Source organism: Pseudophryne corroboree, chromosome 6, assembly GCF_028390025.1.
Source record: "Pseudophryne corroboree isolate aPseCor3 chromosome 6, aPseCor3.hap2, whole genome shotgun sequence".
In the NCBI taxonomy this organism is placed as follows: Eukaryota; Metazoa; Chordata; class Amphibia; order Anura; family Myobatrachidae; genus Pseudophryne; species Pseudophryne corroboree.
Genome location: NC_086449.1, coordinates 136,856,244 through 136,877,443, shown reverse-complemented (window position 1 = coordinate 136,877,443; position 21,200 = coordinate 136,856,244). Strand labels below are relative to the sequence as shown.

At 48.7% G+C, this 21,200-nt stretch overlaps 1 long non-coding RNA gene across 2 annotated transcripts in view; it reads left to right on the top strand.

The window, feature by feature from the left end:
* Positions 1–5,826: 5,826 nt before the first annotated feature.
* Positions 5,827–21,200, top strand: part of LOC134935051 (uncharacterized) — an 88,173-nt gene continuing 72,799 nt past the window's right edge. For both annotated transcript variants that reach the window (XR_010179866.1, XR_010179865.1), the window contains exon 1: positions 5,827–6,003. This is a non-coding gene — a long non-coding RNA (uncharacterized LOC134935051). The remainder of the gene's footprint in view (positions 6,004–21,200) is intronic.

Sequence of the window (21,200 nt, the reverse complement as noted above, 5' to 3'; positions counted from 1 at the left end):
TCTAAATACGGGGAACCCCTGTCCAATTTTTTCCCAGTATTTAAACAACCAGGACCGGCTCAAAGAGCCCGAGGCTGGTTATACTTAGGAGGGGGGACCTCACGCATTTTTTCTTTACATTTTTTAACCCATTCAGACCCTTCTCCATTAAGTTCATGGAAGCCCCGGACAACAAAATTGCACTCATGTCCTCCTCCCACTCCCTTCCCAGTCCCAAACACAAATTTTTATTTTTATTTTCGATAAAAATTTACAATATATCACAAGTATGATGAGCAGGCAGGCAGCAGGCATTGGCAGCATTGGACTGAGATGCAAATTAGTAGCGGAGGGCTGGGTCAGTTGATGGTGGGCAAGTTTGTAAGCCATTGGCGGTGGCAGCGGGTATCAGCTCAGAGGCAGTAGCGGGCATTGGCTCGGCGGCGGTAGGGGTCATCGGCAGGATCCGTCGGACATTATGGCTATAGTGCCTCACCAGCCACTGACCCCATCGCACGCCACTGCTAGGTAGATCACAAAAGCTTTTCAGCTTTCAAAGTAGATCGCCGACTCAAAAAGTATGGCCACCCCTGGTCTAAATAATGCTTCAGAGGGAGTAAAACAGTCTGTTCCAACCAGTGGTGCAAGTGGGCAGGAACGGCATACCCTTAAGTATTTAGCTGTGGGTACGCTGTACCCACCGCCGCCGGGCCGCCGCTCATTGCACTCACCAGCTAGACCAGCGGCTCTTTCAACCTCTGCATGCGGCTCGATCACCTCCCGGCCACCGCTCCCTCTCTCCCTCTGCTGCTGCTCACAGCGTTGCTGCTGTGAGGGGAGGAGAGTGCAGCGTGCGCTTCTCCTGCCCCTCAGTGTCTACCTTCATTCGGCACCGGCCCGTGACCCAAACAGAGCTCGCGGACCGGCAGCCAAGGCTCCTGATTGGCTGCCGGACTGCGAGCTTTGATTGGCTCACGGATCGGCGCCTAATTGAAGGTAGGACTGAGGGACAGGAGAGGCGCATGCTGCGCTCTATTCCCCTCACACACAGGACAGCAGCAGAGCGGTAAGCAGCAGGGAAAGAGGGGGGGACACTGTGAGGACATGTGTACCTGGCACTGGCGGCATATTTGGCACTGCGGGGACATGTGTATCTGGCACTGGGGGCATTTCTGTATCTGGCACTGTGGGGGCATTTCTGTAACTGGCACTGTGGGCATATCTGGCACTGGGGGACATGTGTATCTGATACTGGGGGAATTTCTGTATCTGGCACTGGGGGCATATATGTATCTGGCACTGGGGGCAAAACTGGCACTGTGGGGGCATTTCTGTATCTGGCACTGGGGGACAATGTATATCCGACACAATGGAGGCAATGTATATCTGGCACTCTGGGGGCATTTGTGTATCTGGAACTGTGGGGCAATGTGTATCTGGCACTGTGGGGCAATGTGTATCTGGCACTGTGAGGCAATGTATATCTGGCACTCTGGGGGCATTTGTGTATCTGGCACTGTGGGGCAATGTGTATCTGGCACTGTGGGGCAATGTGTATCTGGTACTGTGAGGCAATGTATATCTGGCACTCTGGGGGCATTTGTGTATCTGGCACTGTGGGGCAATGTGTATCTGGCACTGTGGGGCAATGTGTATCCGGCACTGTGGGGCAATGTATATCTGGCACTGTGGGGCAATGTATATCTGGCACTGTGGGGCAATGTGTATCTGGCACTATTGGGGTCATATGTATATCTGCCCCCCATATGTGTATCACGCCCCCATTTTCATTGGCCACGCCCCATGTAGCATTTGGCCACACCAATTTTTTCTACTTGCACCACTGGTTCCAACATGGCTTCTATACTGATGGGATTTGTATCCAAGTAATCAGCAGAAGTTGGGACACCTGTAGGAATTGTTTGCATTAACATTCAAGGCTTAATTTACTTCCATTGCTGCAGAACATCTATAAGTTCTTATCCCATTACTTGTTCACATAGTAGCACTGGAACAGATGTATTAACCCTGGAGAAATGATAAAGCAGTGATAAGTGGAAGGTGATAACCCACCAGCCAATCAGCTCCTAACTGTCATTTTTCAAACCTGTAATGATTGGCTGGTGCGTTATCATCTTCTACTTATCACTGCTTTATCACTTCTCCAGGTTTAATACATCTGCCCCATGTTTTAGTTTTTGCTAAACCCCTAGCAATACACCGCTTATCTTGGTAGCACTTTAGATTATTCACTCTACTTGAATAGTTTAAATTTCACTGGAATGAGGGCTTTGTCAGAGGTGGATGCAACGGAGGTTACGGAGGGGGGAACGGGGGCTGGCTAGTCAAATACAAGCGTGTTGCAAGCATTTTGTCAGCGTCTCAGCCAGTGACTGTATTGGTGTATGCAGTTGCAATGGCTCTGTCGGCTTACTTCTAACGGACATTCTGAGCAACCATAGAGTTATCTCAGATGTTTGTTGGTGCCACCAATAGTGCGTCTTTGTACTTAAGCAGCGGATTACAGACGCAGAATCTTGGACTTCCTATCTTGGTCTTCCTTAAAATTTTGGTTCTTGGACTTGATTAGCATGGAAACACTTGGACTTGATAAACATGAAGATACTTGGACTTGATAAGTGTACAGATGCTTGGACTTGATAGATGTGAAGATACTTGGACGTGCTTGGTGTTATAGGGAACTCAGTGTTATTGAGGTGATACTCCTAGAGCCCTCAAGAGGGTTTCCACCAATATCAACCCCCTGCTGTTTCTTTAGTGCTTGCTGCACACACCAGTACTTAGGCCCCCCCCAGGACTTGATACCTCCAGCAGTAGGAGCTCTCCCAATAGACTGAGGGTCATGAGTTGCACTGGGTAGCAGATGAGAATTAGGTACCATGGTGCCCAAGGTATGAGGCACAAGTTGGCTTAACCTCCGTCTGGGCAGGTGACTGTACAGTGCAGATGGTACGGGGTGGGGTTGGCAGATGGTGATTGCCATACTAAACCTGGATGGTACTAGGCTTAGGCATGATACAGGATACTGACAAGCAGGAATTCCGGCAGAGTTATCACAGAACAATGATCAGGACAGGAAGCATGGACCAGTGATTTACACAGCAGGGTAAACTATAACCAGCACTGAGGGGGTGTCATGGAGAGTATATATAGGGTAGCTGCTCCAATCAGCTCTCAGAGTCGAGAAAGGATCATGATTATTGAAGGACGTACAGCTGCATTGCTGCACATCCTCACTATGTGCTGGCACTGTCCTTCTGATTGCCTAGCAACCAATAACGCCGCATGTGTCCAGCATCCCAGGTCCTAGGCCCGGTGGCTCCCAGAAGGCAGATCGGCCGCTGAGCAGGAGCTGCGGATTCAGGCGGCCGGAAGGGACGCATCTCGGTCATCTGGAAACAACCAGGACCTGCGTCTGGGATGGCCCGCCGGGATCCTGGCTGTTAGATGGCTGTTAAGAGGGGGGGGGGGGGGGCGAGTGCAGCTGAGCTTTGTAGGTTTTATTCCCACTCTGTGGTCATCGTGGACACCCACGAGCATAGTCCCTGTTGGTCGGCATGCCGACCGGTGGGATTTTCGGATGCCAGTATCCCAGCATCCCTTACATAAAGCCAACATACATAGTTTAGTCTTCTTAATCTATTGGCAAGCACACCACCTAAGGACTCTGCAACAGACAGAAGTGTGGGATTGATCCTAATGAAGCAGATTTGAATTTCTTGGCCTCTGGCCAGTGATGTAGACTTCCCAGTGATGTTCTACTCAGTCTTATATCCTGCATACTCAAGAAAATATTAGTTCAGTCAACAAAATTGCTCCCTCTCTGCAGACAACAGATCCTTTTTAATAACTGCTGAGGACTGGATCTGATCCCCGAGGATCAGTGTCAAGGATGTTAATGATACTAAAGATGTGTACAAGCACTGGAAATAAACCTAGTTGGGAAGGAAAGAGTGATAAAGGGATCTGGACCAAGAAGAGACCACCAGCTAGAGTACACTGTTTATGATTGGAAAGACAAAAGAGAGTACTCCTTCTCAATTTGTTCTTTCTGTATAGGTAACAAATCTAACTAAAGAATGTAATTTTGTACACAGAAATTGTTATTACATCAGTATCTATGTACAGGACAGGGTGATATAAGGTCGACTGCACATAACCTTACAGTTTCCTAACCTCAGCGATCAGAGCTGGTAAGTATGTGAGATTTGCCGGCTGGGTGGAGGCATTAGGGGGAGGAGGGAGAGACTGGCACAGAAACATCACAGCTGAACAAACAGTTTCCTCCCTAATACCACACCGACGATCAACAAAATATTTCTCCCTGTGTGTACTTACCTGGGAGTAGCTCTTACATGATCTGGGGGAGAGGTGTGAAAGGAAGGTTGTTCAGAGATTATAAGTCATTTCTCTGGCCAGTGGCTCTTCGAAAATAACTGAGCTAAAACTCCCAGCATGCTCTGCATACAGGTGGCGCAGACTAAATGGCACCTTGGGGAACAGTACAATGCCTAAGAATAATAATAATAATAATAATAATAAATGGAATACATTTTATGTATGTTATGAAAGGTAAAAATTTTTGCCTGTAAATTAATAAATGCAATAGTAAATACATAACGCAGAAAATATTTGTTCCTACGTCTTATCTGAGAATAAACACAAGGGTCATAACTACGTGTGTGCCAGCGGTGTGGTCACACAGCGCAGTCGACCTGAGGGCACAACTGCCCTCATCAACTGCATCCCCATTCCAAGGAGCCTAAAGTCAGTGGCATTGTAATGAGTCAAACTGTGTATGATGGCACCGAAGCGAGAAGAGGAGCAGCTCTGGGGGCAGAAGAGGAGGAGGAGGAGGGAAGGGGATTAGGGAGCCGCAGCAGCGCACTGTAATTGGTGGCGGCACCGCTGCAGCTGTCCCTCTCCTTCCACATTGGCTGGTCACTGCTGCTGTGAATGCTGGGATGCGGGAATCACAGACGGCATTCACAGCAGTGGCGGCCAGCCAATGTGGAAGGAGAGGGACAGCTGCAGCAGTGCCGCCACCAATTACAGTGTGCTGCTGCGGCTCCCAAGTGAGTCCTCCTCCTCTCCTGCCCGGTATCTGCCAGCAGCTGCACCGAGGAGCCTGAACAAGTGTAGAGACAGCCAGTAAGTATCTATCTATCTACCTACTTACTGTATACAGTGGCGTATCTATAATGGGTGCAGTGTGTGCAGTGCACACTTGCCCCTGGGTCCAGAGGGGGCCCACACCGCACACACTGCACCCATTTCTTCTATACTTACCTTTCTGGTGTCCGTGCATGGGCCCCCCCTTCTCCCGTTACCGTAGTTGGCAGCAGCGCTGTTAGCACTTTGTCTGAGCACTAGATACTCTGGCACAGTGCCAGAGTCTACAGCGCATGTGCAGGTCTCCGAAAAAATGGCAGCAGCGCCATTTTTTCGGAGACTTGCGCATGCGCTGTAGAATCTGGCACTGTGCCAGAGTCTCTAGTGCTCAGATAGAGCAATAACAGTGCTTCTGCCAGCTACGGGATGGGAGAGGAGAGGGCCCACACCAGTGGCGTCATGAGGGGGGTGCGGCCCGCACCCGGGTGTAACCCTTCAATAGGGTGACACCAAATAGAGCCCTGCACTCCCAGCCGCACCCTAATCCCATCAAAAGAACTGACATAGACATGTCAGCAGCGACGTCCACACCTCCTCTTCCCCGGCACTAAGCGCTGCAGGCTCAATAGGAGCTCACCCCGCGCTCCGCTGCTTTCTGCGCCTGTCAACAGCTGACAGGCAGCGGCAAGCTAGATGACAGCACAGGACGGGGCACTGACTGTCAGCACGATCCCCCTGGCCGGATCTTCAGACTCTTCACTCCGAGTCCCCTCCCCTCAGAGGCGCGGCTCCCATCAGCGCTATGTGGGGCAAGGCGGAGGGCAGCTATTTACAAGCTGGCGAATGCTGGCATTGCTGAGGGGCAGGATTGATTGAAGTGGCCGGCGGCAGGTACAGCTGAGAAGTGTGGGGGAAGTACAGTGTCACTGTGTACAGGGGCCATGCTTGTGCTGATGATCGCGGCTGCAGGCAGGCAGATGTCTGTGAGGAGGAAGCAGCCCAGGGCTGGGATCATCAGTGCTAGTGGCCCCACTGGCAGCATTTTATCTTTACATGCAGGTTGTAGTTACCAGCATGGGGGTTGTGTGCCCCCCTCCCCCACTCTCCAGTCGCAGCAGCCTCTCAGGGCATTCACTTAAATCTCTCCCGAGTCCCGACTAGCTCAGTAGTTTCCTCTCTTCAGTTATATTTACTGCACTGCATGTTGCCCCGCCCCCAGGTCTCCTGCTGCTCCTCTGTTCTCCTCCTTCTCCTGCTTCTTCTAGCTCTCACAAGTTTCCCAGGTATGCTTCCTTCCCCTACATTCCCAGGTGTGCCTCTTTCCCCTGTATCCCCAGGTGTGCCTCTTTCCCCTGTATCCACATGTGTGCCTCTTTCCCCTGTATCCCCAGGTGTGCCTCTTTCCCCTGTATCCCCAGGTGTGCCTCTTTCCCCTGTATCCCCAGGTGTGCCTCTTTCCCCTGTATCCACATGTGTGCCTCTTTCCCCTGTATCCCCAGGTGTGCCTCTTTCCCCTGTATCCACATGTGTGCCTCTTTCCCCTGTATCCCCAGGTGTGCCTCTTTCCCCTGTATCCCCAGGTGTGCCTCTTTCCCCTGTATCCCCAGGTGTGCCTCTTTCCCCTGTATCCACATGTGTGCCTCTTTCCCCTGTATCCCCAGGTGTGCCTCTTTCCCCTGTATCCCCAGGTGTGCCTCTTTCCCCTGAATCCCCAGGTGTTCCCCTGTATCTCCATGTGTGCCTCTTTCCCCTGTATCTCCATGTGTGCCTCTTTCCCCTGTATCCCCAGGTGTGCCTCTTTCCCCTGTATCCACATGTGTGCCTCTTTCCCCTGTATCCCCAGGTGTGCCTCTTTCCCCTGTATCCACATGTGTGCCTCTTTCCCCTGTATCCCCAGGTGTGCCTCTTTCCCCTGTATCCCCAGGTGTGCCTCTTTCCCCTGAATCCCCAGGTGTTCCCCTGTATCTCCATGTGTGCCTCTTTCCCCTGTATCTCCATGTGTGCCTCTTTCCCCTGTATCCCCATGTGTGCCTCCTTCCCCTGTATACCCATGTGTTACTCTTTCCCTATATCCGCATGTGTGCCTCTGCTCCTACTTACCCAAGTGAACCTTTCACCTATATCAGCTGTGTTTTTGTCACCCCTCCGTCTGTGCCTCTGCCCCTCAACCCTTCTATGCCGCAGTTCCCTTTCCCATAAGTGCCTCGCTCACTTTCCTATATCTGTACAGTCTGTATATCTTTGGTACTTTCCCCATCTGTGTCTCTGATACTCCCCCCCCCCCTTCCCCCCCTCTGTGACTCTGCCCCCATGCGCCGTGTGCTCCTCTCCCCCTCCATGTGTGCTTGTCTGTCTCTGCTCCTTTCCCCATCTGTACCTCTGCTACCGGCAGTGGCGGGTGCGGGGGGGTGCCGCCCGCACCCCGGTGTCACCCTTCAGTGGGGTGACACCAAACAAGAGCCGCACTCGCACCTGCTAGGGGGGGATGCGATCAAAACTGAGCCGCGGCGGAGTCTTTTTGTTGCAGGCGGGGGTATATGATTTTGATTCGGCGAGGGTGCGATCGTAACTGCAGTGCTCTATTTGCATTACGATCGCCCCTCCGCAAAATCATATACCCCCGCCTGAAACAAGAAGACTCCGCCGCGGCTCAGTTTTGATCGCATCCCAATCCCCCCCCCCCCCTCCCCCCTGCTGGAAGAGGAGGACTCCGCCGCGGCCGGGTCTGAACGTCATCACGCCGCCGGGATTCTAGGAGGGAGAAGTGTGAGGATGCTCTTGCGGCTTGCTATTCTCCTCACCCGCGCCAGCCACATTTTGCACACTGCCGCCGCCCTCGTCCTCCGCTGCTCATCTTAGGTACTCTTACCCTGCTTCCCTGTGTCCCTCTCCCTGTCACTGTCCCTGCTGCCAATCTCCCTGGCCCTGAGTTGTGGATCATACTGTGTGGCATATGTGAATTTTGGCCCTCATTCCGAGTTGTTCGCTCGCAAGGCGAATGTAGCAGAGTTACACACGCTAAGCCGCCGCCTACTGGGAGTGAATCTTAGCTTCTTAAAATTGCGACCGACGTACGCGCAATATTGCGATTACAAACGAGTTAGCAGTTTCAGAGTAGCTCCAGACTTACTCTGCCTGTGCGATCATTTCAGTGCTTGTCGTTCCTGGTTGACGTCACAAACACACCCAGCGTTCGCCCAGGCACTCCCACCGTTTCCCCGGCCACTCCTGCGTTTTTTCCGGAAACGGTAGCGTTTTCAGCCACACGCCCCTGAAACGCCGTGTATCCGCCCAGTAACACCCATTTCCTGTCAATCACATTACGATCGCCGGAGCGAAGAAAAAGCCGTGAGTAAAAATACTTTCTACATAGTAAAGTTACTTGGCGCAGTCGCAGTGCGAACATTGCGCATGCGTACTAAGCGGATTTTCACTGCGATGCGATGAAAAATACCGAGCGAACAACTCGGAATGAGGGCCCTTGTCTAAATCTACTGTATGTTGTATAATGTGAATTTTGGCTCATTCAGTGTGCTATAATGTGATTTTGGCTCATTCTGTGTGCTATCATGTGATTTTGGCTCATTCTGTGTGCTATCATGTGATTTTGGCTCATTCTGTGTGCTATCATGTGATTTTGGCTCATTCTGTGTGCTATCATGTGATTTTCGGCTCATTCTGTGTGCTATCATGTGATTTTGGCTCATTCTGTGTGCTATCATGTGATTTTGGCTCATTCTGTGTGCTATCATGTGATTTTGGCTCATTCTGTGTGCTATCATGTGATTTTGGCTCATTCTGTGTGCTATCATGTGATTTTCGGCTCATTCTGTGTGCTATCATGTGATTTTCGGCTCATACTGTGTGCTATAATGTGATTTTGGCTCATTCTGTGTGCTATCATGTGATTTTGGCTCATTCTGTGTGCTATCATGTGATTTTGGCTCATTCTGTGTGCTATAATGTGAATTTCTGCTCATACCGTGTGCTATAATGTGAATTTCGGCTCATTCTGTGTGCTATCATGTGATTTTGGCTCATTCTGTGTGCTATAATGTGAATTTCTGCTCATTCTGTGTGCTATAATGTGAATTTCTGCTCATTCTGTGTGCTATAATGTGAATTTCTGCTCATTCTGTGTGCTATCATGTGATTTTGGCTCATTCTGTGTGCTATCATGTGATTTTCGGCTCATTCTGTGTGCTATCATGTGATTTTCGGCTCATTCTGTGTGCTATAATGTGATTTTCGGCTCATACTGTGTGCTATAATGTGAATTTCGGCTCATTCTGTGTGCTATCATGTGATTTTGGCTCATTCTGTGTGCTATAATGTGAATTTCTGCTCATACCGTGTGCTATAATGTGAATTTCGGCTCATTCTGTGTGCTATCATGTGATTTTGGCTCATTCTGTGTGCTATCATGTGATTTTGGCTCATTCTGTGTGCTATCATGTGATTTTGGCTCATTCTGTGTGCTATAATGTGAATTTCTGCTCATACCGTGTGCTATAATGTGAATTTCGGCTCATTCTGTGTGCTATCATGTGATTTTGGCTCATTCTGTGTGCTATAATGTGAATTTCTGCTCATTCTGTGTGCTATAATGTGAATTTCTGCTCATTCTGTGTGCTATAATGTGAATTTCTGCTCATTCTGTGTGCTATCATGTGATTTTGGCTCATTCTGTGTGCTATCATGTGATTTTCGGCTCATTCTGTGTGCTATCATGTGATTTTCGGCTCATTCTGTGTGCTATAATGTGATTTTCGGCTCATACTGTGTGCTATAATGTGAATTTCGGCTCATTCTGTGTGCTATCATGTGATTTTGGCTCATTCTGTGTGCTATAATGTGAATTTCTGCTCATACCGTGTGCTATAATGTGAATTTCGGCTCATTCTGTGTGCTATCATGTGATTTTGGCTCATTCTGTGTGCTATCATGTGATTTTGGCTCATTCTGTGTGCTATCATGTGATTTTGGCTCATTCTGTGTGCTATAATGTGAATTTCTGCTCATACCGTGTGCTATAATGTGAATTTCGGCTCATTCTGTGTGCTATCATGTGATTTTGGCTCATTCTGTGTGCTATCATGTGATTTTGGCTCATTCTGTGTGCTATCATGTGATTTTGGCTCATTCTGTGTGCTATCATGTGATTTTGGCTCATTCTGTGTGCTATCATGTGATTTTGGCTCATTCTGTGTGCTATAATGTGAATTTCTGCTCATTCTGTGTGCTATAATGTGAATTTCTGCTCATTCTGTGTGCTATAATGTGAATTTCTGCTCATTCTGTGTGCTATCATGTGATTTTGGCTCATTCTGTGTGCTATCATGTGATTTTGGCTCATTCTGTGTGCTATCATGTGATTTTGGCTCATTCTGTGTGCTATCATGTGATTTTGGCTCATTCTGTGTGCTATCATGTGATTTTGGCTCATTCTGTGTGCCATCATGTGATTTTCGGCTCATTCTGTGTGCTATCATGTGATTTTCGGCTCATTCTGTGTGCTATCATGTGATTTTGGCTTATACTGTGTGCTATCATGTGATTTTGGCTCATTCTGTGTGCTATAATGTGAATTTCGGCTCATACCGTGTGCTATCATGTGATTTTCGGCTCATACCGTGTGCTATCATGTGATTTTGGCTCATACCGTGTGCTATCATGTGATTTTCGGCTCGTACTGTGTGGTATAACGTCACCCGGCTCCATAGCAGTGCATGCTAATATGGACGAGATTGTCCATATTGGCCTGCATGCATAAGTGACCCAGCACCAATGATGAACGAGTGCGGGGCCGCACATCGTTCATCGCTGGTGCCTACGTACGAGAACGTTCATATCGTGCAGTTATATCGCCTAATGTGTAGGGCCCATTAGCTGTTTATGGACCTAATTCTGGTCGCATTTCATTTTAGCAATAATCGCAATAGAGTGATTTTTGCAAAAATATGCCACGGTAACAGTGTGCATGCAATCAAAGCGCGTTTGCATCCCTGAAGGATGCGACTGCACTTTCATTGACAGCGGCGGGCAGTGCCGTAACTATGTGTGTGTCAGGTGTGCCTGGCACACAGCGCAGTCGCCCTGAGGGCGCAACGGCCCCGATTCCCTAAAGTCAGCAGCTTGTAATGAGTCAAGTTGACTCATTACAAGCCGCCTGTGCCTGAGGAGGAGAGGAGCAGCAGCGGGAGCAGCGGAGAAGGAAGAGGAGGGAGGGAGTGGAGGGAAGGAGCCGCAGCAGCGCTATGTAATTGGTGGCAGCGCTGCTGCAGCTGTCCCTCTCATTCCACATAGGCTGGCTGCCGCTGCTGTGAATGTTGGGATGCGCTTCCCTCATCCCAGCATGCACAGCAGTGGCGGCCAGCCAATGCGGAAGGATAGGGACAGCTGCAGCGGCACCGCCAGCAATTACAGTGCACTGCTGCGGCTCCCTCCCTCCTCCCCCTCCCTCCTCTTCCTTCTCCCCTGCACCCGGAGCTGCCAGCAACGAGGAGCCTGACTGAGCCAGCGGAGAAATGGTAAGTATAATCTATTCTGTCTGCCGTAATGTGTAAAAAGGGGGATGCTGTCTGCCGTAATGTGTAAAAAGGGGGACGCTGTCTGCCGTAATGTGTAAAAAGGGGCTCTACCTGGTGTAGTGGCGCTACTGTGCGGCGTAATTTGAATAATGGAGACTACTGTGCCATGTAATATGAATCGTTATTATTTTGTGGCCACACCCCTTCCCATGAAGCCACGCCCCTATATTTTTTGCGCGCGCCTACGGCGCGCCCTGTCACTGTTTTGCGTGCAGGTTGGCACCAATGCCCTATTTTGCACACAGCACTAAAATGTCTAATTACGCCACTGGCGGCGGGCATTGGGGGCAGGCGTAGCTGCAAAAGGGGGTCAGAGCTTTTTGGGGGCGGCTACGTGACATCACACGCGCCCACTACAACACAAAAATTGGCGGTTCATCGCCTGAATACGCAGCCTAGCTACGTCTGCAGGGGGTCATCCTTAGTTTCTGCTTCAGCGATGGGATCTCAATTATTTTGCGATCGCATCGCTGGATGCCAATTAGCATGCTGGACAGCCCCCAGCATGCTGCAGAAACGATTGCAGATACTACTTTTTAGCAGAATATGCAAACCAACCTGATTAGGGTCCTATGTCACTACTATTGCCATCGCATTCAGTGATATACAGGAATTATGATTTACAAGTAAAACTAGTACAAAAACATTACTAAGGATGTGTGTGGTGTGATATGGGAGGAGGTCCATGGGGGGGTGACACCATGAGTTACCACACCGGGTGACACCAACCCTAGTGACGCCTCTGGCCCACACCCAGAGACTGCACATGGGTCCCCTCCTCTCTAGATATGCTTCTTACTGTATATCTATCTATCTATTTATCCAGGGCCGTAACTAGGTGGCACACAATGCATATGCCTGTCGTAATGTGTAAAAAGGGGGACTCTACCTGCCGTAATGTGTAAAATGGGGGACTCTACTTGCTGTAATGTGTAAAAAGGGGACTCTGCCTGCCATAATGTGTAAAAGGAGGCTGTACCTGCCGTAATGTGTAAAAGGGGACTCTGCCTGCTGTAATGTGTAAAAGGGGACTTTGCCTGCCGTAATGTGTAAACGGGGACTCTGCCTGCAGTAATGTGTAAAAGGGGACTTTGCAGGCCGTAATGTGTAAAAAGGAGGCTCTACCTGACGTAATGTGTAAAAGGGGGCTCTACCTGGTGTAGTGGCGCTACTATGATTTGAATAATGGAGACTACTGTGCACTGTAGTATGAATTGGTATTATTTTGTGGCCACACCCTTTCCCCATGAAGCCACGCCCCTATATTTTTGACACTGGCACAATTTTAAATAAGGGGGGTGGGGGGTGCTTATGCCATTTCTTGCACACGGCACTAGAAATGTCTAGTTATGGTATTGATAAACACACTTCAGAGGTCTTTAGAAAGCAAAGGTTTTAGTGTCACAAATTAATTTTGATTTTTCTCTGCAATATTAATTTCTGTGAAATTGTAGTTAATATCCAATACTGAAAAAAAAAAATATCTGTAATAGAAAAGTTCTGCAGCTGTAATAGTCCACAATTTGTAGGAGCCAGCGTGTCTGGTTGATTCGTGGCTCCGCCTCCTCACCCACTGACAGTCTGGCATGATATGAATTAGGTGAGGAGGCGGAGCCATATGAAAGCTCAGTCCTGGAGAGGAGAGGATGGTTGCGCCCGCCTGTAGTGTCTATGGTGAAGGTGTGCGTGTTACAAGGGGCAATCGCAGTAATAAAACGAGACTGGGTATTTGCAGACAGGAGAGAGGGCCCTGCTCACTAGCTCACACTGTACAAGAAAATGGGAGGTCGATACATGAGGATAAGTCTCACATAGTGCATATTGGTACAGACAGATTGTAATGTAAAATGTGTTACATGGAACTTTGTGATCCAGTCACAATAACGTTGGTTTCTGGGTGTGAGGCTAGAATGAGATGGGTTGTATTCATGTAAAATAGTTTAAGATGGTTAGGAGGGTAGTTTGGAAATTTGGTAAGATGCTGGCAGAGGTGAACGTCCAGGATGATTAAAGGTTTGGAGGCTAGAGGAAAGTCTTTGTGTAGAAGGGAGGGAATTCCGCGCACGGAGTGCAGTCTGAAAAAGTCCTGTGTCCGTGAATGAGAGAATAGGGGTTGACTTGTTGTCGATTTGTTTATGGTTTTATATTTTAGTATTTTATTTATAGTTAGGATGGTAAAATACAGGTGAATGGTGACAATGTGGGGATGACAGAGCAAAGCAGCGGTAGAAGAATTTGTTAAAGGGAAATTTAGCCTAGCAGCTGCATTCAGAGTAGATTATAGGAATGAAAGGGATGTAGTTAATGTCCTGGCAGTCGAGATCCCGGCGATCAGAATACTGACGCCGGGATCCCAACTACTTAGAATGCCGACAGCTGCGCCAGGGCTATTCCCACTTGTGGGTGTCCACGACACCCATAGAGTGGGAATAGAACCTTTGGAAAGTGCAGAGAGCCACTGAGCCCACAAGGGGACTTGTAACGCTCGCCCCGCTGCCGACATTCTAGCAGCCGGGATCCCGGCCACCAGGATACCATACCCAACCCGAATGAAAGTCTAATTGCTCCTCAGGAAGGAGGGAATTGTAAGTCAGTGTGGAAAGTAATGGGCCAAATGTAATAGCCCATGTTTAGTGGGAGCCGCAGCGTTTCCAGCAAGATAGTCACTAGATTTAAAGTGGCAATTCATTTAAAGGAAAAAACAATCTTTAAACTAGAGGTGGATAAGGGCAAAATACGTCCTGTAAGCCTAATGCAGCCCTCCAAGCACTTGGGTCCACCCACTTTCAAATTGTTACATTTGACCCATTACTTCATATTGTTACTCAACCAGCTCAGCTGTATGCGGCCCACTGAGAAGGGCCCGGGGGGTATAGGTCCTATCTCGGCATTAAAATAAACTGTGCTTCTGCATGTTTATGGGGGGTTTTCAATTAGGGCCATTTATTCGCCTAGGTGAAAAAAATGCTTTTTTCTTTATTTTTTAGGACGAATGGGGATTCGCCCTATTAAATAGCAGAGCCATTTTTTCACCTAAGTGAAAAATTCGGCAGGTGCAAAAAACATGTGGATCAGCGAAACCACGTGTTTTCACACCTGCGCCGGCAAAAACGCGGGCTGTTTATCACAGATTTTGAGGCATTTTTCGCCAGTGCCTTTTCACTAAACAAAAAAGAAGTGAAAAGACATTGGCAAAAATGCCTTAAAAACGGGTGAAAGCGGGCACAATTGAATATGCAGGGGGGTGAATTCGATAGCTCCGAAAATGTCGGAGCTAATGGATACCCCCCAAGAATGCATTCATAATCCATAATATATTGCATTGTAAAATATTATTGGTAATTGTTTTTATATTGCAATTAATGTGCTCTGTAAGGATATTAGTATTGTTTATTATGGGCACTGGACATTAAGGCTTAAGCCCTATTTAATACAAAGAACGCCCACTGTTAGGTGGACAGTAGGCTCGTGGGAATTTCATGCGTGGACGGACTCATTGTAATAATAGCGGCAGCAGCCGGCATGATGTGCTCCGGGGCCACAGAGAGCAGTGCAACGGGTGTGGTTCATTACGTCGACATGCATTGGGTCAACCACTGAAGGTCGACATGCGTTAGGTCGACATGGTCATTAGGTCAACATCGTCATTAGGTCGACATGTACAAGGTTGACATGGAAAAAGATCAACATGAGTTTTTGGTGTCGTTTTCTTCGAAAAGTGACGGGCTACCCTAATTAGTGCACCACGTCCCCTCGCATAGCTCGCTTCGCTCGCCATGCTTCGGGCAAGGTGCCTCGCTCCGCTACCGCTGCATTCGACACAGGTTACCGTTCCCAATTGTAGTCCACGTGGATCGTTAAGTATGAAAAAGGTCAAAAAAATGAAAAAAAAAAATTGTGAAAATCTGATGTCGTCCATTTTGCATGTTGACCTAGTACATGTCGACCTAGTGACCACGTCGGCCCAATGTATGTCGACCTAATGCTTGTCGACCTAACGACCACCATCCCAGTGCAACACCCTGGTAATTCTGGACAGCTCTGCAGGGGTTCGCTAGGCTGCCATTCACAAGGAGGTGCCACATAGCAGCAGCAATAGTGTAGTCTCCTAGGCCCTGGCATCGTCCGACCAATCCGTTACAGCTCTGGCAACAGCCACAATCTTTCATACAGTAAAGGTATGTCATCTCACTCTGACTACGTGGCTTGTGAAAGTGAGGGAAGGTTTTTAATAAGCTGTTAAGTGTCTCTTCACAAAGAAAGTGTATGACGTCCTGCTTTATAGCTCTCTTTTACAGTTTTGTTTTTAAAGAGCATAAATGATGTCATGTAAAGTCCATGTAAAAGAATGTGTTTTTTATCATTGTGTCACAATTACCAGCTCGGCCTGGTGATCTTTGTCCGTGCACAATAAAGTGAGATGATTATTCAGCATTCTATGCATTCCCGTATTGTACTGTACATCAGCAAGTCAGATGTATAACTTTCCTTTCATAGAGAGCTTCCATCATTAGGGTAAAAGGAGCCTCATGTTCTTATGCAGCTGCAGAAGTGGTGGGACTATACAATGTCTAGATCCATAGTCAATAGGTCGACACCATATAGTCAACATGCATTAAGCCGACACTGACAAAAAGTCAACATGGACAAAAGGTTGACATATGAAAGGTCGACCCTGAAAAAGGTCAACAGATTCAAATGGTCAACACGCATTTAGTCAACACTTTTTTAACGTTTTTTTTTACTTTTTCCATTCTTGACTATCTATGTCACAAATCTTAACCTTTAGTAACCTTGTGTCGAGTAGAGCAAGACACCATGCCCAAAGCGTGGCGAGCGAAGCATTTCTACAAACAGTGGCCCCAGATGGAAAAACCATCCCAAACTAAAAGTAACCCCAAAAATGCAAAAAATAATAAAAATGTGTCGACCATGTCCATGTTGACTTTTTGAACCTGTCTACCTTTTGTACTGTCGACTTTGTCCTGTGTTGACCTTTTATATGTCGACCTTTAGTCCATGTCGACCTAATGCATGTAGACCATATGGGGTCAACCTAATGACTTTAGACCTAATAACTGTAGATCTTCTATATCACACCCAGAAGTGGGGACTCCCCAGATCCGGATAGCTGACCAACAGCAGGCAGGCACCATGTGCCTGCGTGAGAAAACAGGAGGGTGCATACCTTCACATACTCCCCGTGTGGTAGTGTTCGGGGTAATTGCTGGGAGAAGGCCTTTCCATTTTTCTTCTGGCTTATGGTGAGGGACTCACTCAGGTGTCCCTAGAAGCAAATAGTTCCCTCACGGATTCATATTTTACCCGAGTGTGAGTACCAGCGAGAAGGAGAACACTGTCTAGGAGTGAATGCCTGGATGGACCAACACAGAGACTCTCACCAGAACAACAATATTAGTTTGGATGTTGACATTCAGGATGTGGACACTGCATTATAAATGCAGACATAAACTCCCTTCATGATACGGGGGGTGCTGGGAGGGTTCACATTTGATCCCTCCCAGGGAGGAAATGCGAAAAGAAGCCCATAGGCATGTAATGCATTCCGGAGCTTGGTGCATATGTGGTAAGCAGTAAAAGCTACTAAAACTGCATAGAGATGATACTGAGAGGAAGATGATAGAGGGTGTGGCTACAAATCAGTGGTGCCCACTCACAGCCATTGAGAGCCAAGCCGAGCCCCGGGCACGGGCGTGGCTTAATAAAGTGGGTGTTACCGTGCAGGGAGGGCACCCGCTTTCTACCTTACTTGATCCCCGACACAGTGCCAGAGTCTTTGCTTTCTATGTACGACGCCATCTTCCTGAAGGTATCACCAGGAAGATGGCGCCGCCATCGGCTGGCCACAGCACAGGTATACTCGAGGGCGGAGTGGGCCCACTGGGGATTTCCTCAGATCCCCGGTCTGACCCTGTCTGTCCCCCAAATATATATGACACACAGTGTTGCTGTGTGCTGGACTGCGGGGGGTCCATTGAGCCTCCTCTTTCCCTGCCTGTTATGCCAGCAATGTTATGTAGTGGGGGAGGGGGGTTGCACTGATGCCCCCCCTGGATCTGCCCCCTTTCCAGCACGCAAAGCGGCCCCACGCATAGTATTTTATAACATTTTTTGGGTAGGGAACATGGCCACGCCTGCCTCGATTTGGCCACACTTCCAGTACCTGGGCCCATCACCACTCTTGATGACCCCACATGCTTCCTCTATTATGGTAACAAGCAGTATGCAATTGTGCACAGGACTGAGGGCAGTTCTGTTGTCTCACCATCATTTTATCGCAGTACTGCCACCGGGGTCCAGATCCTTAATGGTACCCCCTGTACCCGATGATATCTGGAGCGGCACCGCAGTAGATATCTCTGACATATCTTCATATATTTGGGGGAAATTAATGCAGGTTTTCCACAAAAATCTGTTTAATAGTGAGAGAAATACTTCAAGGTTAGTTAGTATCCTTGTCTGACTGGAAATGAGTGGGGGTGGAAGTTGTTTCCTTGTGTCTCCAGGATAAAGGTAGATAGTCTCATGAAGGAGTCATTGTGTAAGCAGATTAGAAGCTTGCTGAGACTGGTTCCACACTCCCTCCCGCCCGCAGTACAGCATGGTGTTTGCAAATCGCTGACGTCAGGCAGGATGGGGGAATCCCTCAGTGCTTGCTCACAGAGAATCTGTGATAATACTGGTAATACATGAAACGTGATGTGTGCTTTAATGCTTTTGCTTGCACTGCTCTGGTTTAGCCATGCAGCCTGTTGTACTGGCAGCAGGTGTTAGCGCATGAGGAATAGATTGAGTTGCATTCTAGCTGTGAAAATGGTTGTTTTCACCTGAGAGAATTTCTTCTTATTGGCTAGTTCCTATTGGTACTGTTTGGTATTGTTAGTACTGTTGTAGTCTACCTATCACTTAAGGGCCCTACACACAGCACGATCCGCTGCCGAGCTGCCCGACGGCGAATACGGCCGACGGGCGATCCGGCGGCAGAGGGGGGGCAGTGACGGGCGGAGTGAAGTTTCTTCACTCCCCCCATCACCCAGCTCCATAGCGCTGCATGCTAATATGGACGAGATTGTCCATATTGGCCTGCCTGCACAAGCGACGGGGCACCAGTGATGAACGAGCGCGGGGCCGTGCATCGTTCATCGCTGGTGCCTCCACACTGAAAGATATGAACGACATTAATGAACGAGATCGTTCATATCTTTCAGTATTATCGCCCAGTGTGTAGGGCCTATTAGTGGTACCACAACACATTACTGATTAAATAAAGCATTTTTTATATTGAAATATTCAAACATTTTCATATTATTATTTTTTTTTACTTCTTTATATTATGGCGTTTTATGCTTTGTAATTTTTACAAAAGTAGATGAAAGTGGAACTTTAGGCCCAAGTCAGCTGCGCGGTAACTTTTCTTTCATATATCGGGATGCAATGGTGGTTTAAGACAGGAGGATCTTGTCTCTTTAAGACAGTCCATGTGCATAGGGGGTCATTCCGAGTTGATCGTAGCTGTGCTAAATTTAGCACAGCTACGATCATCTTCCCTGACATGCGGGGGGACGCCCAGCACAGGGCTAGTCCGCCCCGCATGTCAGTCCGGCTGCCCCCGCACAAATAAAAAAGCATCGCACAGCGGCGATGCTTTTGTATTTCTGGAGTAACTCCCGGCAAGCGCAGCTCCTGCGGCTGGACGGGAGTTGTTTGTCGCTGCCGCTGGCCGAAGCGGCTGCGTGAGACGTCACGCAGCCGACGCAGCCCCCCCCCAACGGTCCGGCCACGCCTGCGTTGGCCGGACCGCTCCCCCTTAACGCCGCCGTCCAGCCCCCTCCCGCCCAGTCTTTGTCTCAGAGGCGATCGCTAGGCAACGACGACTGCCATGCGCCGGCGCACTGCGGCACCGGCGGATGTGCAGTTCTGACCCGATCGCTGCGCTGCGACAAACTGCAGCGAGCGATCGGGTCGGAATATCCCCCATAGTCCATAGGAGCTGATGATTTCTGCTTGAGTATCTGTATCTCCTCTGTCCAATTTTTGAGAAAGCAACAGACGGTGTATGAAGAAAAAACTAATTTCATAGGCATATAGCCTTAACTCAGAATTTTTTTTGCAGTGTTGAATTTGGCCTCATTTCCAGACAGGGGCATATTGAGAGGAGGGGGCCCGTGTGCAGTTTTTGTCTGTGTCCCCACCTCTCTAGCCAGCAGCGCAGAGACTCTGGGCAGTGGGCACTAGGAAAGTCTAGCAATGTCCCAGAGTCTAGTGCGCATGAGCGAAACTCCGGGAAAATGGCTGCTGATTTGCAAAATGAACTTACCATTGTTATCCCAGCTCTAATCATTCTGCAAAATGTAAATTTACAAATGCAGTGCAGGAAGTGAAATATAAGCTGTACTGGAAAATTGCATCGGTGGGACTTCACACCTCAAAATGGTCGGTCCCGCTGGGAAATCGGTTCGTACAAAACTGAAGTTGACATATTTTTCCCATATAAATTCCTTCAGTCTGGACCAGTCTTATCACACTGCTCAAAATGGACAGGCGGGAAGGCAGGGGAAAACTCATTGCTATTATGGCCAGCGGTGGAACCCTTAACCCCTTCAGTGTTGACTTTTTGGAATTTGGTCAAACCTCCTAGGGCTGGTTTTTTATTTATTTTTACCTGCGCGTTTCCATGGGTTTCATGCGTGTTGCCCGAGGTTTCACGTGCTGTGTCAAGCTTTTTGCCAGGGGTTTTATGCACTGGGATCCATGCTCGTTACCACGGGGATTCGGGAATGCTCGATGCCTTAGGGCACTGGTTCTCAAACTTGATCCTCGACCCCACACAGTGCATGTTTTCCAGGTCTCCTCACAGAATCGCAAGTGAAATAATTAGCTCCACCTGTGGACCTTCTAAAATGTGCTATTGAGTAATTAATACACCTGTGAACCTGTTGGACCAGAGAGTAGCTGTCAGGAAGAAGAGGCAGGAGCCTTACCATGAAGTGGGAGAATGTGTGCTTATAATGTTGCAATTCTGTCTCCTACAGGTTCTATTGGGTTGCGTTCAGCATACCGGTAGCCAGGATGCTGGAGGTCATGTAACCGATACCAGGGTCGGTGCTAGGTTCGTCAACAACTATCCCAGACTCCCGCACTTGCTCCAATGTCCCGTGGAGCACGAGATTGTGGAATGCATTTGGAAATACCCTTGTAGAAATTCTGCATTTGCCCCTGACTTTTGGGGGTTGTGCAGCCCCATCAGCATCACTAATGAAGCCGTGCCCAGCCGTCAGCACCACTAATGAGGGCATGTCCTCCCTTCAGTGTGACTAATGGGAGCATTCCCAACATGTTACAGAGGTGCTGGGCTCCCCCAAGCTTTCCCTTTAATGTGAATAGATGCCGTGTGCGGGTGTGCGCATGCATCTATTCACGCGGTGGCAACATGGCAATGGGCAGGCTGTTTTAGAAGGGTGCCACTAAAAGGGCAGC